At 39.9% G+C, this 22,338-nt stretch overlaps 1 long non-coding RNA gene across 1 annotated transcript in view; it reads left to right on the top strand.

Annotated features, from left to right (window-relative positions):
- Positions 1 to 5,075: 5,075 nt before the first annotated feature.
- LOC118970876 (uncharacterized) overlaps positions 5,076 to 22,338 on the top strand; it is a 99,418-nt gene continuing 82,155 nt past the window's right edge. Inside the window, exons 1-2 of the long non-coding RNA XR_012120762.1 lie at positions 5,076 to 5,330; positions 8,014 to 8,088. This is a non-coding gene — a long non-coding RNA (uncharacterized lncRNA). The remainder of the gene's footprint in view (positions 5,331 to 8,013; positions 8,089 to 22,338) is intronic.

The raw sequence follows: 22,338 nt of genomic DNA, 5'->3' as shown, positions 1-22,338 counted from the left end.
CACCTTCCAAGCTCACTTTAATGCTCTCTGGGCACATGTTGGCAGAACCGGAAATAGCCGTGTTGGTTTCGCTTCCTCCAGGACACTCGGTGGCTGCCCTGCTAGGGCTGTGCTGAACTGCTCCGAGGCAGACTTGGTGATGGTCATGCTAAAAGCGCCCGCCATGGCGCCTGCTGCCACCCCTTCTGCTCCAGGAGCCTGGGCCCTTGCTACTGGCTCCTCTGCTGCCACCTCCTCTCTTTTTGCCCGTGCTGCTGACTCTCAGTCACGCCATGTAGGTTTGGTGTCCGGGGCAGCTTCTTCGGGCATGGTCATGGGTTTGTGGAAGTCCTGTCGGGTCCTCTGCCCTTCGGCGGAAGCTGCAGAGACGGCCGCAGTCACCTCCAGGATGTCGATGGTCCTAATGCCGACCTCCCTGACCTTCTGTTCCTTGGAAATGTGCTGCTTCAGGGCTCCTCCTGTCCTCTTCCTCAAACACTGACATGAACATGTCCCCGGCTGCAACGGTATGGGTAGCTGTAAGCTTCCACCGGTGGTCTCAGGAGGGCAATGAGGCCTTCCTGCTTGTCCGGAGGGGCACACAGCTGCAGGTAGTAGGAACAGCCAGTAGCCAGCTTCAGGTGCAGCTGTTGTTTGTTATGGTTGTGAACAGAGATCTTTACCAACTTCAAGGGGAAGAGCCTCGTGAGCTCTAAGGTCGTTCTACCTTTGTGCCCTTTTCCCTTGGTGGCCTGGTCACACCCCGCATGCTTTTCACAACCAGGGACCGGTTGCGCCAGCAGCATGATGTCTGGTATTGGGTCAGAGGGGTTGGTGTTTGTGATGCCCACAGTCATAATCAGGGCACAGTTGTGCCATCAATCAGCTCTCTCCGTTTGGTGATCTGGATAAAGTCACTCTCAAGCATGGGGACAGACTTGAAGATGTGATATTCCCCCTTGCGCAGTTGTCGCTGCAGTTTCCCCACCCTGGGGCTCCTCCCGGCTGTGTAATATGGAAACAGAGACTCACTGTTCATGACTCCTTTACCACAGGAAGCAGCGCTGGCGAGGCAGGCAGGTCCCTGGGTCTTCCCTTCACTGACAGAAGAGGGAACCGGGATGCTCCTGGTCACAGGTGGCTCCCCAGCAGGTCTCTCAACAGCACCCCACCCTGCATTACCCATCTCCCCCCCAGGCCTCAGAGCCTCCCAGAGGCAGAGGTGGGGGCAGGGGTGCAGGTGATGGCTGTGGGAATGCCAGCAGGTGCTGGATCCCAGCTGGAATCTCTTCAAGTGTGTAGAGATGTATGGTGCGCTCGCGCTCTGCTGTACCTCACCTCTGCCTCTGACAAATCTCAGATGCTGTGAGCTACATTCCAGGTGAGAGAAGTAACTCCTCTCCTGGCCTACACCCCCTGCACAGCTATATTTATACTCTGCTGTCCTTTATGACCTGTCACTGTCACATACCCCTTTGTTCCCACCCCTCAGCCAAGCCCTCAGGGCGGGGCCGCCATCCTCCCCCAAGACATCCCGCTGCCCTGCAGAGGACAGGCCCATCCTGCCATGTCCTGAGGTGGCTACCAAGATAAAAATGTCTTCAACAGGGAAAACTGTAGATTCTTTCTTTTCTGGAACAAAATGAAAAGGGTACAGCAAATGGACAAAATCTATAGGCATGTAAGATGATGGGTTAGAACGGAACCATCAAATAACCCAGTCTTGGTCCTTAGCCAATCCTTTCAAAAAATATGAGTAAATGATGATATTGACCTTTATTTAATAATACATTAAAAATTGCTTTCCTGAGGTGCTGTGTTATGTTCTTCACATATGATCATGAGAATCCATTGTGTTTGGTACTGTAGCTACCATCTCATGTTACAGGTGAAGAAACTGAGGTTGTATCAGTTGCCTAAATTCACAGAAGTAGTGGTAGTGGAGGCAGTATTTGAATGCAGGTCTAAAGCCTTTGTTCTGAACCGCTGTAGTACTTTGCTTACAGGGAAAACTCGGGCCATCCAAATGCTTTCAAACTGGACTCATTTAACTACCTTGAAGAAGATCAAATCAGTGCGTTATCAGAAGGTGTATAATTCTATGTGCATATATATGTGTCATCGAGAGAATCCAGGACGACCGCTTCAGACAGTGGCTGGAAGGAACTGGGGATTAAATTCTCCTGGGGGGGGGGGTCATCTCAGGTCCTTTCATTAGCCTGTGTATGGAAACCTTCATATTCTTTTGAGACCCCTCCACATTCTTCCCTCCTCCCCCACTGAAATGAGGAGGGCAGGAAATAAACCTGAGCTGTAAGCTTCAATCCCAGGAGCCTGCCAAATGCCCTCCAGCAGAAGTGGTATGGAAACATTGACACGTTTGTGGAGTGTGTACCCTTATACCTCCTGCCTTACTGCTGTCCATGAGCTAGTCAGAGAGCATGTGATTTCTAATTTGTTACGTGAAAGATCTGAGAAAGACTTCTGCTCTCAACTCCTTTACCTTCCTGTTTGATGTTATGCCTGAAATCCCACCTTAGAGATTCATTCCATGAGGGTAAAGGCTATCTTGCTATGAAAAGACATGCACCTGCCCACTGACAGATGAATGGGTAAACAAAATGGGGTTTATTCACACAGTACAATGTTACCCAGCCATAAAAAGAAATGAAGTACTGACACATGCTGTAAAACGGATGAACCTTGAAAACATGATGCTAAGTGAAAGAAGCCAGATACAAAAAGCCACATATTGTACGATTCCACTTATATGACATATACAGCAGAGGCAAGTCCACAGAGACAAATAGGAGACTGGTGGCTGCCTAGGGCTAGAGGGAGGGGAGAATGGAGGCTGAATGCTTAGTAAGTACAGTGTTTCCTTTTAGGGGGATGAAAAGTTCTGGAACTGGTTAGTGGTGATGGTTATCTAGTATTGTGAATACACTGAGGGATGCTTGAGTTGTATACTCTGAAATGGTTACAATGGTAGATGTTAGTTTGTATTTTATCACACACACACACACACACACACACACACACACACACACACACACACACACTCCCGCTCAGAATGCTTTAAGTTAAAAAGCATAGGTTCCTGCTTTAGAGAGGTCAAACCATGTGACCTTCAGGAAACTTCTAAGATTTCCACTTCCTCATCTGTAAAATGGGGATTAAAGTTACTGTGAGGATTAAGTAAGATAATGCATGTAAAGTGTTGAACATATTGTCTCAAGCAATGGTAGCTATTATTATTAGCACTCATCCCACCTGACCCTGACGGCCTTGGTGTCAGTTCCTGCCTGAGAGCAGTTTCTGATCAGACACATAGAGAAGCTTCTGGGGTCAGAGCCAGAAGGACGTGCTAGGATGCTCCCTGGCCAACCTGGGCTCCTCCAAGTGAACCTCCAGCACGTGTGTGAGTACTGCTCGCAGAGAAACTTCTTGAACGCAACCAAGAATATGGGCTGGAGAAGAGAAGAAAAGCTTGATGTGGGCTTGGCCTGTCAAAGTTTATTCAAAGCCTGTGGGGAGACATTAGGATAAAGATGGAAAAGAGTCAGCATTTTAGTTCTTGGTAGAAAGTAAAAGTTTCAAACCCAGAACCCCTGTCCTGGACCAAAACCCTTTAAAGCTCCTTCTCTGAGCAATGCCAAGCCAGACTTCAGGGAAAGGCAAGGCAACAAAGATGAGGGCAGGAGAGAGGAGGGAGGGCGGGCGCTCCATGCCGTGTGACGTCACAGCCCAGCAGGAGGCAGCCCGGTGAAAACCATGGTCAGCCTGGCGTCTGGCAGGGGGCCCGCCCAAGTCTGTTCCCTCAGAGCCCCCGGCCTTTCCTTTCATTGAATGTGAAATGAGGTGAGCTAAACAATTTGATGGTCAATATATATTCATCCTTTTCTGAAAAAATGAAAGTATCAAAACATAAACTTGGCCACAGAAAACAAAACTTTTTAATGCATTTGTTAAAGGAACATGCAGTTCCATTGACATACACAGCGCATTTCTCAGATCAATTTTTCTTGCCAGAGTCACCACCCCCTTCCTTCCTCTGCAATCCTTTGTTGTCCATGGCAGCTTAACTCTTTCCTTGAGTTTTGTAAGGGCTGAGTGTGGCACCTATACCCACAACCAGATGGTAAATGTAAGGATTTATTTCCCCAGCACTGAGAAAAGGAAACATCCCCAGAAAGAAGTGGTGAATGGTACTTCTGATGACTCTTTTTAGATCAGGAACTACCCCTTATGGACAATTAAAGAAATAAAATTAGGAAGACTGTAACAGGGGATCATTTAAAGGATCCATGCATGAGTTCAAAGGACCAGGCAGCATTCCTGTGCAGGAATCTTAACATTTAATCAAGCCTGTGTTTCCCTGAAGGGCATTGGTAGCAGAGTAGCCTATTTTTATTCTAGCCTACATATTCTAGTGTAGCCTACACAACTTGTTTGAAGAAATTAAAGGCTTTTCATGATGAGCCATATGAGAGCTGGCAGCTTCCTTTTGTCTGGAAAAAGGCGAGTGAACATTGACTGTAATGAGGTATGTGACTGGGACTTGATAACGGGCAGAAACTAGTAACCACAGTGTTGCTCATGTGATTGTATATTAATACCATAAACAAGAAAAAAAAGGCGAGTGAAGCCTCTTTCACTGATCTGTCCTGCAGCCTGCAAGCTGCCGGACATGTGTGGACCAGATAGAGGGCTTATCGCTATTCAGGATCGGGAAGAAAAGTCGATATAACTGGGGTTAAATAGGGAGTCAGGAGCAAGTCACTCAGGGCCCTAAATAGGGGCCTGGGAGGATCTGGGGCTTCGTCCTAAGGGAAGAAAGCAAAGATAACATGAGGAGAAAGCACAGGGTCCTCCCCACTCCCACAGTCCCGGCCTCGCCCTCACATATGCAGTCAAAGCCCGGGGCGCAGAGGTGGCAGTGACAGTCCACCTTCCCGATGCCTTCCGCCCCCGTCGCCGCGACCACTGCAGCCCGCGGCTCTCCGCTGAGTCTCAGCCGGAACACTGCTGCTGGGCGGGATGAGTTTCCGGTCGGACGCGGGCTCCTTTCCCCAGGGGAACCCGCCCTTCCGCTCCCAGAGTTCCCGCCCACAGTTCAAACTGGAAACATGGCGGCAGCTTCGGAGTAGGTGGCCGTGTCTCCGCCGCGCGCCGTGGAAGGAGTAGCCGGGACAGACGTCCGGGCCTCTGTCTCCGCCACCCCCGAGAGGACGTCCGGGTGCGCTGCACCTCGAAGCGGCCCGTGAGGGAAATGCTAGAGCTGTGCGGTGGCTTCGTGCGAAATCTCGGGGACGCGCTGCCAGAGGAGATTGGGGAGCTCGCGCTGCGAGGTGCGCAGTAGGGACGGGCCCAGTCGCCGTCTCTTCTCGCCCGCTTAGCACACCCAGGTGTCAGGTCTCAGGAGGGTCCCGCGCCAGACTGGCCGGTTTGGCGGTGCCCCAAGCTCCCGTCGAAATAGCCCGAGAACGAAATAGAAGCTACTGTCAGCGGGGTATTAATTACATACACTAGGGTTGTCCAGAAACATACAAGGCGAGCTCCGTATGTAACTTGAGATTAAAATAAGAAAGAAGTTGGTGAAATTAACTTCAATATTTTATTTAACCCACGATATTCTGAAATATCGTTTCAGCTGGTAATAAAAAAAAGTAATGAGATATTTTACATTCTTATGTGTTAAGCTTTACAAATCTGGTGTGTCAAGCTAACAGCTCATTTCCTTTCGGACTACTCTTTAAGACCAAAATAGTCACAAAGTGGCCAGTGGCTCCCCTGTTGCAGACATAGACCCTGAGGAATTCTCCATTAAAGGGTAATTCTTGAAGTTTGTCAAGAATAGTCTTTTGGTTTTTCCTCTAGCCTGTTTTACAACATCTTGTAAAAAGAGAGAAAACATTTTTCCTACGTCTAAAGTAGATAAGGAAGCGGTCTTGATTATAATCTTCACTAAGATCACACATTGGCCTTTACAATGCATTTCTCCTTTTCTTAAATATTTTCCAAGCTTTGAAAAAGATCGTTTTCTGAGGAAAGATAGCAAATCGAGGGATTGGTGCCTGTCAAGAGTATACAATCTATATGTAGGAAAAGTTTAAAGCTTATAATGCAGCATAGTTGTGACTGTGAATCATCACAATGCAAATAATAAAGGTTAAGTGGAAGAAGAATGAAGAAACATTCCCTGGGTTATGATTCTATATTCCAGATTTGTATACGTTTTTTTTTTCTTTTTATTGTATACGTTGGTTTTTATTCTTTCCTTCGAGCAGGGGAAGAACAGAGACATATCTCAGGAGACTCTTAGTTTTTGGAAGAAGACTGTTTAGTTGTGTAATGATCTTAGAATCTGCCCTTTTTTAGAAAGTGTTTAGTTAGAACCTTCAATTACCTTACAGAAAAAGACGAACTTAGCTTAACCTATTGTACCTTATTTAATGGATGATAAAATGAATTAGAAGATAAAGGTTTGAAGACTTAAACTGCCACTTGCTTTGTTGTAAATAAGAAAGCAGATAAAAGGCAGAGGCTTTAATTATACTGACATTGTTCTTTATCCAAAATCATGCAGTATAGTAACATGTTCTAAAAATAAAATTGGTATGACTGCAATATTACCACAGTAAGTGCAATCATCATCTGTCACCAAAGTTATTACAATAGTATTTTTTATTATGTGTATTTTTATTGAACTATGGTTGATACTAAGTATTGGTTTCAGATGTACAACACAGTTGTACTTCGACAGTTACATACATTACTAAATGTTCACCACGGTGAGTGCAGTTACTGTCATCATACAAATGATGTCATCATACAAATGATACATTGACTATGTTCCCTGTACTGTATTTTTTTTTAATATACAGTCTTATATTAGTTTCAAGTATACAACACAATAACACAGTGGTTCAACAGTTACCCGTATTATTAAGTCCTTACCCCAAGTAGTATAGCTACTATCTGTCAACATAGGAAGATGTTACAGAATCAATGGCTATATTCTCCATGTTGTACTATTATCCCCATGACCCACCTACATTACGACTGAGAATTTTTATTGCGCTTTATCCTGCTCACCACCATCCACACCCACCCATTCCAACCCCTCCCCCATAGTAACCACCAGTCCATTTTCACTGTCTGTGAGTCTACTCTTATGCTGTACTTTTGATCTGTGTGACCTAGCCATTTTATAATTGGAAGTTTGTACCTCTTTATCTCCCTCACCCACTTAGTCTGTCCTCCCACCCACGTCTATTGTGGCAGCTACCAGTTCTCTGTATCTAGGAGTCTATTTCTGTTCTGTTTGTTCATTTGTTTCATCCTTTTAGATTCCACATATCAGTGAAATCACATGCACTTGTCTCTCTCTTACCCATTGCACCTCCACAGTTCCCTGGCTAGATCCGTCCAGGTCACAAATGGCAATATTTACTATGAACATTTTTAACCTTACAGAAAAATAGGCTAGTAGAGCAGACACCCATAGATCCATTACTAAATTTAGCAGTTTTCAAAAATTTGTTTCAATACCTATTTTAAAGCAATCCCAGTTATCAGTAATCTCATCTTTCCACACTTGAGTGTACCTTTAAAAGAAACAGTCCTTTACAAAGTAGAAACTAATTTCACTTTTTAAAAGCATGTATTATTTTCCCTCTTGCTAATACACTTGTTCAGCAGCATATGTAGTACTTATAACATTGAGATTCAACTCAGCCTAAATTTGTTAGCTTTTATTGTTTCTTTCATTTAAGAAATAAATTATTTTTGTTTTTAAGACTGTTCTAAAATTTTGCATCAGATTTGCTCATAGCCTAATGGCTGTCAGAACTAACATGTAGGTAGAATCACTGATTGAAATGGAATCTTGGAAAGAATGAATATACTCATAGGCTAGTCTACAGTTTTTCTTCATATTCTCTATCACAAACCTGAAATTGTTACATTGCAAAAAGGTTTGAATTCAGTTTTTAAATTATTTTTAATGACTTGTCTGTGAATTTATTTCAGACTTTTGAATCAGCTGTGCAAGAGAATGTAAGCATAATGGCAAGAGTGGCAGGAATCTTCCAGATAATTTTATGGGTATGTGGTTTAACTTTTTTCTTCTGTTGTTAATTTCTGAGTTTTTTTTGTAGTTAATTTTATTTTGAATGCTAGTTTTTAGTCCCCATTTTCAGTGCCAGTTCTTTTTAAAACATTACTGGGGGGAAAAAATTAATTTAGGAGGCTTGAAGTCATAATCTAACACAAACAACAAAGCAGGTGCTTTAACCCCTTATATATGCTGTCTAACATTCTCAAGAAGATTTTTGTCTGCTTAATCTTCAGAAGTATGCTTGTCAGTAGTTTTTTGGAAAATCTGACATTCAAGAATTCTATATGTGGCAAAACTATCCTTCAAAAAATGAAAGAGAAATTAAGACATTCATAGATCTACAAAAACTAAGGGAGTTCATTACCAGTAACTATGACCAATATGAAATGCTAAAAGAAGTCTTTCAGGTTGAAACAAAACAACACTAATTAGTTACACAAAGCTATATGAAGAAGTATAGGTCTGAGTATAGATCTAAAGGTAACCACACGGGTTAATTAAAAGCCAGCATTATTTTATTTTTACTTTCTAGCTCCAACTTTACTTCTTACATGATTAAAAGACTGTATTAAAAATTATAAATCTGTTATTGGGCACACAATGTATAAAGACATAATTGGTAACAACAAAAAGGGCTGGGAAAGAGCTATAAAGGAGCAGTTTTGTATGCTTTTTGAAATTAAGTTGATATCAATTAAAACTAAGTCATTATATATTTACAATATTATATGTAATACCTCTTGTAACTACTAAGAAAATATGCAGAGAGTGCACACAAAGGGAATAAGAAGGGAATTGAATGTTCACTATGAAATGTCAAACACAAAAGGAGAGTAGAATAGGGGAAATGAGAGAGTAAAAAGGCAGGTATACAGAAAACAGCAAGATGGCAGAAGTAAGTCCTTCCTGATCAGTAATTACATGATTTAAGTGTAGGTGGACTAAATTTCCCACCTACAAGATTGGTAAAATGAATAAAAACAAACATAATCCAATTATATTCTGCCAAGGATTCACTTTAGGTGTAAAGACAGAAATAGGTTAAAAATAAAAGAGTATAAAAAGATATTCCATGCTAAGAGTAACCAAAAGAGATCTGGGTGGCTAGACTAATATCAGACAAAATAAGCTTTAAGTCAAAAACTTTTTCAATATAAAAAGAATAACATTATATATTCATAAAAGTGCCAATTGATCAAGAAGATATGACAATTATAAATATATACTTACTAAAGATAAGAGCCCCAAACATATGGAGCAAATGTTGCAAGAATATAAGGGATAAATAGACAGTTCTCTAATAACAGACAGAGGCTTCAATGCCCACCTTTAATAATGGATTGAACATCTAAATAGAAGGTCAGTAAGGAAACTGAACAACATTATAATCAAACTAGACTGAATAGACATATATAGGACATTTCACCCCAAAACATCAAAATACATATTCTTCTCAAGTTCACATAGAACATGTGCCAAAAATATACCTTATGTTAGCCGTAAAAAGGTCTCAGCAAATTTAAACAAATTGAAATAATTTAAAGTATGCTCTCCAAACACAATGGAAAAAACTAGAAATCAATAGCAAAAGGAAAACTAGAATATTCACAAATATATGGACATTGAACAACATACTCTCAACCAATGGGTCACAGAAGAAATCACAAGGGAAATTAGAAAACATTTATAAACAGATGAAAATGAAAACACAATATACCAAATGTATTGGGTGCATTGAAAACAGTGCTTAGAGGGAAGTTTATAGAAGCAAATGCCTACATTAAAAAAGAAGAAAAGTCTTAAATAATTAATCTATCTTTACACCTCAAGAAAATAGAAAAAGGAGAGTGAACTAAACCCAAAGCTAGAATAAGGAAGGAAATAATAAATATTATAGCAATAGGAAAAAAAGAGAATCAATGAAAAAAAAATTTGGTTCTTTGAAAAGATTAACAAAATTGGCAAATATTTAGCTAGAATGACAAAGAAAGAGAATGAGAAGACTCAAATAAGCAAAATCAGAAATGAAAATGAGGACATTACTACCTATTTTACAGAAATAAAAAGGATTATAAGAGAATACTATGAACCATTATATGCCAACAAAGTAGATCTAGATGAAATAGACAAGTTCCTACAAACACAGATACCAAAATTGACTCAAGAAGAAATAGAAAATCTTCACAGAACTCTAACAAAGATATTGAATCAGTAATTTAAAAAAAACTCCCAAGAAATAAAAATTCAGGACCAGACGGCTTTACTGGTGGATTTTACCAAACATTTGAAGAAAAATTAACACCAATCCTTCACAAACTCTTCCAAAAGGTAGAAGAAAAATACTTCCTAACTCATTCCATGAGGCCAGCATTACCTACATAGCAAAGTCAGACAAATGTTACAAGAAAACAAAATTATAGCTCAATTATCGCTCATGAATATAGATGCAAAAATCCTGAACAAAATATTAGTGAACAGAGTATAGATTATACTTTATGACCAAGTAGGATTTGTCCCAAAAATGCAAAGGTGGATTGTGATAAGAAAATCAGTGTGATACATCACAATAATATAATGAAGGAGAAAAACCACATAATCATCTCAGTTGATGAAGAAAAAGCATTTGACAAAATTCAGTACCCTTTCATGACAAAAACACTGAGAAAACCAGAAATAGAAGGGAACTTTCTGGACATGATAAACGACACTTATGAAAAAACCACAACCAGCATTATACTCAATGGTGAAAGACAGAAAGCTTTCTCCCTAAGATCAGGAACTAGATAAAGATGCTGACTTCCACCATTGCCATTCAACATTGTACTGGAAGCTCTAGCCAGGGCAATTAGGCAAGAAAAAGAACTTAAATGCTTTGAAAAGGAAAGTAAGAAATAAAACCATTTCTGTTTGCAGATGACATGATCCTATATGTAGAAATCTCTAATGACCCACAGAAAAACTAGTAGAACCAGTAAACAAATTCAGGAAGGTCACACAGTACAAGATCAAAACAGAAAAAAATCAGTTGTGTTTTTGTACACTAGCCATGAACAAGCTGAAAACAATTCCATTTATAATAGCATGTAAGAGAAAAAGTGCCTAGGAATAAATTTAACCAAGAAGATGAAAGGCTTACACTAAAAAATACAAAACATTTTTCAAAGATACTAAGTAAGACCTAAACAGAAAAACATCCTGTGCTCGTGGGTATTACTATTTGAAGATAACAATGCTACCCAAAGAGATCTACAGATTCAATGCAATCTGTATCATATTCAAACAGCTTTTTGTTTCCAGGGACGAAAAAACAACTTCTCAAGTTCACATATAGTTACAGGGGCCCTGAATTTTGGAACTTTTTCAAAACAATTTTGAAAAAGAACAAAGCTGGGGGACAAAGTTTGTAATTTCAAACTCACTACAAAGCTATAGTCACCAAAACAGTGTGGTAATAGGATAAGAATAAACATATAGACCAATGGAATAAAATTGAGAGTCCAGAAATAAGCCCATTTATCTGTTGCCAGTTGATTTTCAACACTGGTGAATTCATTGGGGAAAAAAATCCTCTCTTCAACAAATGATGCTGGGAAAACTGAATAACCATAAGCAAAAGAATAAAGTTGGAATCCTACTCTACACCATATACAAAAATTATCCAAATATTAAAGCTGATGCTATAAAACTTTAATAAAATATATACTATCATGTATCTTGGAAAGCAGGGACTCGAGTAAGAATTTTCAAATGAACAGAGCTAGCACTATAAAACTTTTCAAAGAAAACAAGGGTAAATCTTCATGGTCTTGGACTAGGTGATGGATTATTAGATATTACACCAAAAGCACAAGCTTATTTTATCTTACCCTTATCTTATACCATCTATAAACATCAAACTCAAATGTTAAAGACTTGAATGTAAGACCTAAGACTATAAAATTCCTAGAATAAAACATGGAGGATAGGCTCCTTAACATTGGTCTTGGCAATGATTTTTGATTTGACAACAAAAGCAAAAATAAACAAGTGGGACCATATTAAACTAAAAAGTTTCTGCACAGCAAAGAAAACAACAACAAAATGAAAAGGCAATCTATGGAATGAGAAATATTTGTACACCACATATCTAGTAAGTAGTTGTTACCCAAAATAAGTGAGGAAGTCATATAACTCAGTAGCAAAACAAATAACCCAATTTAAAAACGGGCAATAGAACTGAATAGACATTTTTTCCAAGGACATACAAATGGTCAATAGACATAATGAAAACATGTTCAATGCCACTAATCTTCATGGAAATGAAAATGAAAACCACAATGAGATATCACCTCACACTGGTCTGAATGGCTAATATCAACAAGACAAAAAATAACAAGTGTTGATAAGCATGTGGAGAAAAGGGAACCCTGGTACACTGGGGGTGGTACCTTCCTTCATCTGCTAAACATGGTGGATCTCACCTACCTGAAAATAACAGATATTTACCCTGGGCTTTACTTTCCTGTCCAGATACCATCTTCTTTTTTTAAAATCATTCTTGTTAGTTAAATATTTCAAGAATTGTGTATATTTTCTGTCTCCATTTTTTTGTCTCAACCTATTCTTCCAACATGCCTTCCTCACTGACCATTACTCAAACCATTTTTGCACTCACTTGGTGGGTGATTTTTCAGTCTTCATCTTGTTTGATTTCCCAGCTACAATGCCTTCTTTCTTTAAACACTTTTCCTTTGGCTTCAATTTAGCTACACTTTCCCTGATATACTTCTCACTTCCCTGACTACTCTTACCCAGTTACTTTCGTAGTTCCTTTTCCTGGAGTTCCTTAGCCTTAGTTCTTCCTTTCCTTATACTTTATGGAGACTTTCTCTACTTCAGTGGCTTCAATTTCCATTTATGTGCAGATAGCTCCCAAATCCTTATTTACAGCTATCTCTTAAGCTCTAGACCAAAATATCCAACTGGGACATGTCTCATAGGCACTTTAAATTTAATATATTAAAAATAATATTTCCAAAATTATCTTCCCCACAAACATGCTTCCTTTTTAAAATATACTGTAATGGATTAATATTTATTGAGCATATAATTACAGGCCAGACATTATACTAGGTGCTGGGATTACAGCAATGAACAAAGTCTCATGGCCCTGCTCTCCTAGACATAGTCTGCTGAGGGGAGACAAACATTAAACAAATAATTACACAAATAATTATAAAATCATAATTATAATAAATCCTATTAAAAACAAGGTACACTAGCACCCATGCAATGGCTCATCAGAAATCAATGACTCATAGAACTCATTCTGGACTGCTTTCTTTATCTTGGAAATCAATCACTGAGTTCTACTGATTCTAAACTTCTAAATACCTCTCAAATTAAACTACTTATTTCCATTTCCTCTGTTAACAGCCAAATCCAGGATGTCATCATTTTTCACCAGATTCTTGTAATAGTCTCCTACCTGGCCTCTACTTTCTGTCTTGTTCCCTCTTATCCTTTATCTACACTGCAGCCAACTAGAATAACTTTTTTAAATGCTTAATTAAGATATTTCAAAATATTCTTATTGTCATTAGTATAAAGTACAAACTCCAAAACACAACTAAAACCCTGGATATTATATATAAAACAAACACAAGAAGACTCTAAAAGATGAAAAAAAAAAGCCATACTGGTTAGACACCACTGAACCCAAAAAAATGACATGGTGGTGCATTCTCCAAATTTTTTTCCTCATATATCCCAGACTTCAAACTAGAGCTGACAATCCAGAAACATGCAAGGCACTGAAATAAAAAACATCCAAAAAGCATTCTCCCCATCCAAAGGATCTGGAAAGGGGCAGCCTAGGAACACAGAAAACTTTTAGACAGCAACTACTCTATTCCAGCCAAACATTACAGGAAAACAGTGATCTCCAACACATTTCCCATCTCCACCAACAAAATTAAAGCCTCTCCTCACCAAGGTGGTGTCAAAAGAAGGTGAGGAGGGAGCCAAGACTTTCATCCCTGAAGGGTGTAACGAATCCCAATTTCATGTTAGTGGAGACCATGTAGAGACTTCCACCCGTATCCAGCAATAATGAGGCATCCCCCCCTCACCACTAGAGTGGTTTCAGAGGTTCAGGACTTTCACCACTACCCAGAAGAAATGATGATCAATAGATATCAACACCAAGACAGGTATTTTAGAATTATATGACAGGGATTTTAAAGCAGCCATCATAAAAATGCTTCAGATGGAGGAGCCAAGATAGTGGTGTGAGTAGGGCATCAGAAATCTCCTGCCCAAACCATACATATTTTTGGAAATACAACAAATACAGCTATTCCTAAAAGAGAGACCAGTGGATACAGTACAACAGCCAGGCTACATCTACATTTGTGAGAACTCAGCATCTCACAAAGGGGGTAAGATACAACCCATGGTACGGCGGGACCTGAGCGCGCCCCCAACCCCAGCCCACCGGTGTGAGGAGAGGAGTCGGAGGGGGGAGGGAGTGAAAGCCCAGGACTGCTAAACAACCAGCTCTAGTAATCCACACTGAGAGTGCAGACACACACTGCATGGTGTGCTGGATATTAGAGAAATGGAAAAGCAAAATCTGCGAGTGGGTACCCGCAACTGGCTCCTGTGGGACAAAAGAAAAGAGAGTACTTTTTGAAAGTCTTAAAGGGACAGGGACCTCACAGCTGGGTGGAAGCATCCCAACACACACAGCCGAGCAGCTGGGAATCCCAGGGAACTCCAGGCACCCTAACCCGCTGGGTGGCAGCGCAGCTCTGAAGCCCCTCATGATGATAAGCAGCCTGACAGTCATTTTCCCAGCCGGCACAGCCCCCGACAGTGGCCCAGTAGCCTGAGAGTGGCCGCGTGCACCCATGGTGGGGAGTGGCTGTGCGTGCCCAAGGTGGCAGGGCAGCGGCCTGGGAGCAGCCGCGTGATCCACTGGCAGTGGCGGAGCGGCTGCGTGTGCCCACAGCAGCAGTTGAGCAGCCAGGGAGCGGCCATGCGTGCCCATTGCAGCAGCGGAGCAGCCCGGGAGCGGCTGCACCCCCAGCAGCCACCCAGAATCTATCTTCTTCTGGTGCGCAGCCGCCAAGGCCAGACCCAAAAGCCGCTGCTGGCATGCAGCTGCCCGGCGCAGGTAGAGGAAACCGAGGCAAGGAGCAAAGGGCCGCCACTCTTGCAGGAGAGCACACGTGGTGCGCCTGCCACTCCCCACAGGGCTCTGGCCTACCCTGACGATGACCATGCCCATCGCAGCTTAGGGGATTAATCCAGAGGCAGCTCGAGAAGTGCAGGTAACCGATACAGGCAGTGGAGAAGGGCAAGGTGACCAGCAAGTAGGGAAGGACTTTGTTCTCCCAGCTGACACACGCGCTGCCTGCCTACAGCTACCTCTATCGCCATGAGGCAGAAGAATTTAGTCTAGTCCAGAATTACCCAGACAACCCACAAGAGAGGGCCTGGGGAGATAGATTTAACCAATCTTCCTGTAACAGAATTCAAAATAAAGGTCATAACCATGCTGATGGACCTGCAGAGAAATATGCAAGAGCTAAACGAGAAAGTAGGGAGGGAGATTACACAAATAAAACAATCTCTGAAAGGACTTAAGAGCAGACTGGATGAGGTGCAAGAGGCCATTAGTGGAATAGAAATCAGAGAACAGGAATACAGAGAAGCTGAGGCACAGAGAGATAAAAGGATCTCCAGGAATGAAAGAATATTAAGAGAAATGTGTGACCAATCCAAACGGAACAATATTTGCATTATAGGGGTACCAGAAGAAGAAGAGAGAGAAAAAGGGATAGAAAGTGTATTTGAAGAAATAATTGCTGAAAACTACCCCAAACTGGTGGAGGAAATAGTCTCTCAGACCATGGAAGCCCACAGAACTCCCAACAGAAGAGACCCAAGGAGGACAACAGCAACACATTTAATAATTAAAATGGCAAAGATCAAGGACAAGGACAGAGTATTAAAGGCAGCCAGAGAGAGAAAAAAGATCACTTACAAAGCAGAACCCATCAGGCTGTCATCAGACTTCTCAACAGAAGACTTACAGGCCAGAAAGGAATGGCAAGATATATTTAATGCAATAAAACAGAAGGGCCTTGAACCAAGAATACTGTATCCAGCATGATTATCATTTAAATATGAAGAAGGGATTAAGGAATTCCCAGACAAATGAGTTGAGGGACTTTGCTCCCACAAACCACCTCTACAGGGTATTTTAAAGGGACTGCTCCAGATGGAAGCACTTCTAAGGCTAAATAGGTATCAACAGAGAAAATAGAATCACAGCAAAGAAAGCAGACCAACCAAATACTAAAGGCAAAAAATAAAATCAACTACTCACAAAAGCAGTCAAAGGAAATACAAAAGAGTACAGAATAAAACACCTAACATATAAAGAATGGAGGAGGAGGAATAAGAAGGGAGAGAAATAATCATCAGACTGTGTTTATAATAGCTTAATAAGAGAGTTAAGTTAGACAGCTAGATAGTAAAGAAGCTACCCTTGAACGTTTGGTAACCACAAATCTAAAGCCTGCAATGGCAATAAGTACATATCTTTCAATAAGCACCCTAAATGTAAATGGACTGAATGCACCAATCAAAAGACACAGAGTAACAGAATGGATAAAAAAGCAAGACCCATCTATATGCTACTTATAAACCCAAAGACATACACAGACTAAAAGTCAAGGGATGGAAAAAGATATTTCATGCAAACAACAGGAAGAAAAAAGCAGGAGTTGCAGTACTAGTATCAGACAAAATAGACTTCAAAACAAATAAAGTAACAAGAGATAAAGAAGCACATTACATAATGATAAAGGGGTCAGTCCAACAAGAGCATATAACCATTATAAATATATATGCACCCAAAACAGGAGCACCAACATACATGAAACAAATACTAACAGAATTAAAGGAGGAAATAGAATGCAATGCATTCGTTCTAGGAGATGTCAGCACACCACTCACTCCAAAGGACAGATCCACCAGACAAAAAATAAGGAGGACACAGAGGCACTGAATAACACACTAGAACAGATGGACTTAACAGACATCTACAGAACTCTACACCCAAAAGCAACAGGATATACATTCTTCTCAAGTGCATATGGAACATTTTCCAGAAGAGACCATATACTAGGCCACAAAAAGAGCGTCAGTAAATTCAAAAAGACTGAAATTTTACCAACCAACTTCTCAGACCACAAAGGCATAAAACTAGAACAAAGACATTGTACAAAGAAAACAAAAAGCCTCACAAACACATGGAGACTTAACAACATGCTTCTAAATAATCAATAGATCAGTGACCAAATTAAAACATATCAAGCAATATATGGAGACAAATGACAATGGCAGCATAAAGTCCCAACTCCTGTGGAAAGCAGCTATGTAGCAGCGAAGGCAGTTCTAACAGGAAAGTATATAGCAATCCAGGCCTATTTAATGAAGAAATAACAAGCCCAAATGAATAGTCTAAAGTCACAGTCATTGAAACTGGAAAAAGAAGAACAAATGAGGGCCAAAGTCAGCAGAAGGAGGGATATAATAAAGATCAGTGAATAAATAAATAAAATTGAGAAGAATAAAACAGTAGAAAAAAATCAATGAAACCAAGAGCTAGTTCTTTGAAAAAATAAACAAAATAGATAAGCCCCTAGCTAGACTTATTAAGAGAAAAAGAGTATCTACACACATCAACAGAATCAGAAATGAGAAAGGAAAAATCATGATGGATTCCACAGAAATACAAAAATTATTAGAGAATACTATGAAAATCTATATACTAACAAGCTGGAAAACCTAGATGAAATGGACAACTTCCTAGAAAAATACAACCCTCCAAGACTGACCAAAGAAGAAACAGAAAATCTAAACAGACCAATTACCAGCAAAGAAATTGAATTGCTAATCAAAAAAGTACCCAAGAACAAAACCCCTGGGCCATATGGATTCACCACTGGATTTTATCAGACATACAGAGAAGACATAACACCCATTCTCCTTAAAGTTTTCCAAAAAATAGAAGAGTAGGGAATACTTCCAAACTCATTCTATGAAGCCAGCATCACTCTAGTACCAAAACCAGGCAAAGACCCCACACAAAAAAAAAATTACAGACCAATGTCCCTGATGAACATAGATGCAAAAATACTCAACAAAATATTAACAAACTGAATTAAAAAATACATCAAGAGGATCATACACCATGATCAAGTGGGATTCACCTCAGGGATGCAAGGATGGTACAACATTCGAAAATCCATCAACATCATCCACCACATCAACAAAAAGGACAGAAACCACATGATCATTTCCATAGATGCTGAAAAAGCATTCGACAAAATTCAACATCCATTCATGATAAAAACTCTCAACAAAATGGGTATAGAGGGCAAATACCTCAACATAATAAAAGCCATATATGACAAACCCATAGCCACCATATACTTAACAGCGAGAAGCCGAAAGCTTTTCCTTTAAGATCGGGAACAAGACAGGAATGCCCACTCTCTCCACTTTTATTCAACATAGTACTGGAGGTTCTAGCCACGGCACTCAGACAAAAGAAAGATATATAAGACATCCAGATTGGCAAGGAGGAAGTCAAACTGTCCCTGTTTGCAGGTGACATGATATTGTATATAAAAAACCCTAAAGACTCCACTCCAAAACTACTAGATCTAATATCTGAATTCAGCAAAAGTTGCAGGAAACAAAATTAAAAAACAGAAATCTGTTGCATTCCTATACACTAACAATGAACTAGCAGAAAGAGAAATCAGGAAAACAATTCCATTCACAATTGCATCAAAAAGAATAAAATACCTAAGAAAAAACCCAACCAAGGAAGTGAAAGACCTATACCCTGAAAAGTACAAGACACTCTTAAGAGAAATTAAAGAGGACACTAATAAATGGAAATTCATCCCATGCTCTTGGCTAGAAAGAATTAATATTGTCAAAATGGCCATCCTGACTAAAGCAATCTACAGAGTCAATGCAATCCCTATCAAAATACCAACAACATTCTTCAATGAACTAGAGCAAATAGTTCTAAAATTCATATGGAATGACAAAAGACCCTGAATAGGCAAAGCAATCCTGAGAAGGAAGAGTAAAGCAGGGGGAATTATGCTCCCTGACTTCAAGCTCTACTACAAAGCCACAGTAATCAATAAAATTTGGTACTGGCACAAGAACAGACCCACAGACCAGTGGAACACAATAGAGAACCCAGATATAAACCCAAGCATATATGGTCAATCAACACACAATAAAGGAGCCATGGATACACAATGGGGAATTGACAGCCTCTTCAACAGCTGGTGGTGGCAAAACTGGACAGCTACATATAAGAGAATGAAACTGGACTACTGTCTAACCCCAAACACAAAATGGATCAAAGACCTGAATTTAAGTCATGAAACCATAAAACTATTAGAAAAAATATAGGCAAAAATCTCTTAAACATAAACATGAGCAACTTCTTCATGAACATATCTCCATGGGCCAGGGAAACAAAAGCAAAAGTGAACAAGTGGGACTATATCAAACTAAAAAGCTTCTGTACAGCAAAGGACACCATCAGTGTCAGTGGAATAAAAAGACATCCTACAGTATGGGAGAGTATATTCATAAATGACAGATCCGATAAGGGGTTGACATCCAAATTATATAAAGAGCTCAAGCACCTCAACAAACAAAAAGCAAATAAGCCAATTAAAAAATGGGCAGAGGATCTGAACAGACACTTCTCCAAGGAAGAAATTCAGTTGGCCAACAAGCACATGAAAAGATGCTTAACATCACTAATCATCAGAGAATGAAAATTAAAACCACAATGAGATATCACCTCACACCAGTTACGATGGCCACCATCTGAAAGACAAACAACAACAGATGTTGGCGAGGATGTGGAGAATAGGGAACCCTCCTGCAATGCTGGTGGGAATGTAAACTAGTTCAACCATTGTGGAAAGCAGTATGGAGGTTCCTCAAAAAACTCAAAATAGAAAATACCATTTGACCCAGGAATTCCACTCCTAGGAATTTGCCCTAAGAATGCAGCAGCCCAGTTTGAAAAAGACATATACACTCCTATGTTTATTGCAGCACTATTTACAATAGCCAAGAAATGGAAACAACCTGTCTATCAGTGGATGAATGGATAAAGAAGATGTGGTACATATACACAATGGAATATTATTCAGCCATAAGAAGAAAACAAATCCTATCATTTGCAACAACATGGATGGAGCTAGAGGGTATTATGCTCAATGAAATAAGACAGGCAGAGAAAGACAGGTATCAAATGATTTCACTCAGCTGTGGAGTATAAGAACAAAGACAAAAACTGAGGAACAAAACAGCAGCAGACTCACAGAACCCAAGAACGGCCTAAAGTTACCAAAGGGAAAGGGACTGGGGAGGATGGCTGGGAAGGGAGGGATAAGGGGGAAAAGGGGGCATTACAATTAGCATACGTAAGGTAGCAGGGGGGACATGGGAAAGGCAGTATATACAGAGACGACAATTAATGATTCTATAGCATCTTACTACACTGATGGACAGTGACTGGAATGGGGCATGTGGGGGGGACTTGATAATTGGGGAGTCTAGTAACCATATTGTTGTTCAAGTAATTGTACATTAATGATATCAAAAAAGAAAATAAATCACCATTGAAGGAGTCTGTGATCTTATTATTTTGAAAACTGTTAAACAGAAAGAAGGATTCAAGCATTTGATGTGCTTCCATACACACTTCACCAATGGAGAATCAAATAACAGATGAAGTTTCCCATTATAGAGATATTCTAGTTAATAAAGGAATAATATCTCCATTTTGCAACATGTGACCAGTTAATGTAATCAACTAATGATTTAAAAAGGTTGTCAAAATTCAAAAGGAGATACAACCAGACAGAAGAATACACCATTTTGACCAAAAACAGAAAATACAGAGAACCAAAAACATAATAACAGGCATTATGGGAATACAATCAGCAAAATCCATATTGTGTAAAACCATAGGTCAAATGACCAATTTCTTTGACAAATAAATTTCACAGGGAAAAAGGAGGTGGAAGAAAATGTTTAGATTAAAAGAGACTTTTGAGTCAAATCAACCAGTCTCAATGTATGAACTTCATTTGGATCTTGATTCATAGAAACCCTAAATTTAAAAATTATACAAACCCTAAATTTAAAAATTATTAGACAATTGGAAATTTGAACACTGACTGGGTATTTGATATTAAATAATTATTGAATTTTTGTGTGTGATGATGATATTGTGATAGTGGTTTTTAAAAAAGCTTATAGAGCTTCACATTGTTATATTTACAGATGAAATAAAAGAATGCCTGGGATTTAATCCAACATAAATTAGGAAAGAGGGAAAGGGGTGGGATTTAGGTGAAACAAGACTCATCAATACATAACTGTTGAAACTGGATGGTGGACACTTGGGTCTATTATATGAATCTTTTACCTTTTGCACATGTTTGAACTTCTCCATACTAAAATTATTTTTTTAATAATCAACTAACAGTATGAAACAAAACCTATGTAGTCTTTTCTATAATATAGCTGACTGTGTGAGAATTATTTTTGATTCCTGCTACCCCCTCAATCCCCAAATCCTGCCATTCTACCTCTTAATCGCCACTTCTTTAAATCTGGCCTATGAGTAGTACACTACTAACTTTGCCTTACATTTAAAACTGTAGCCAGAGTGTTTAAAAATACACACATTTAATCATACCTCCCCCCCCCCTTGCTTAACATCCACTAATGGTTTCTTATGGATTATAGGATAAAGTCTGAAATCTTCAATATACCCTGTAAGGCCTTGCAGGATCTATTCTGTATACCTCACCAGCTCAGTCTCGAGATGCTCTCCCTTGCCCTTCTATACGCCAGCTACTTCTTGAACTTGCCATACCCATTCTCAATTCAGAGTATTCCCACATGCTGTGCCCTCTGCCTGGATGCCACTTTCCCCTGACACACACCTTCATACTTCAGATCTTACCTTAAATGCTCCTTTCTCAGAGTAGCTTTCCCATTATTCTTGGTCTACATAAGTTGAAATTTCTTACACCTTCATAACAACTTGTCACAACTGAAATTTAAAAATTGTTGAAGCTATTTGTTCAATGTGTATATTTCCTGCTATAATACAATCTCAAAGA

The sequence above is a fragment of the Manis javanica genome, chromosome 8 (assembly GCF_040802235.1).
Source record: "Manis javanica isolate MJ-LG chromosome 8, MJ_LKY, whole genome shotgun sequence".
NCBI classification, from domain to species: Eukaryota; Metazoa; Chordata; class Mammalia; order Pholidota; family Manidae; genus Manis; species Manis javanica.
This window is presented reverse-complemented; position numbering and strand designations above follow the sequence as displayed.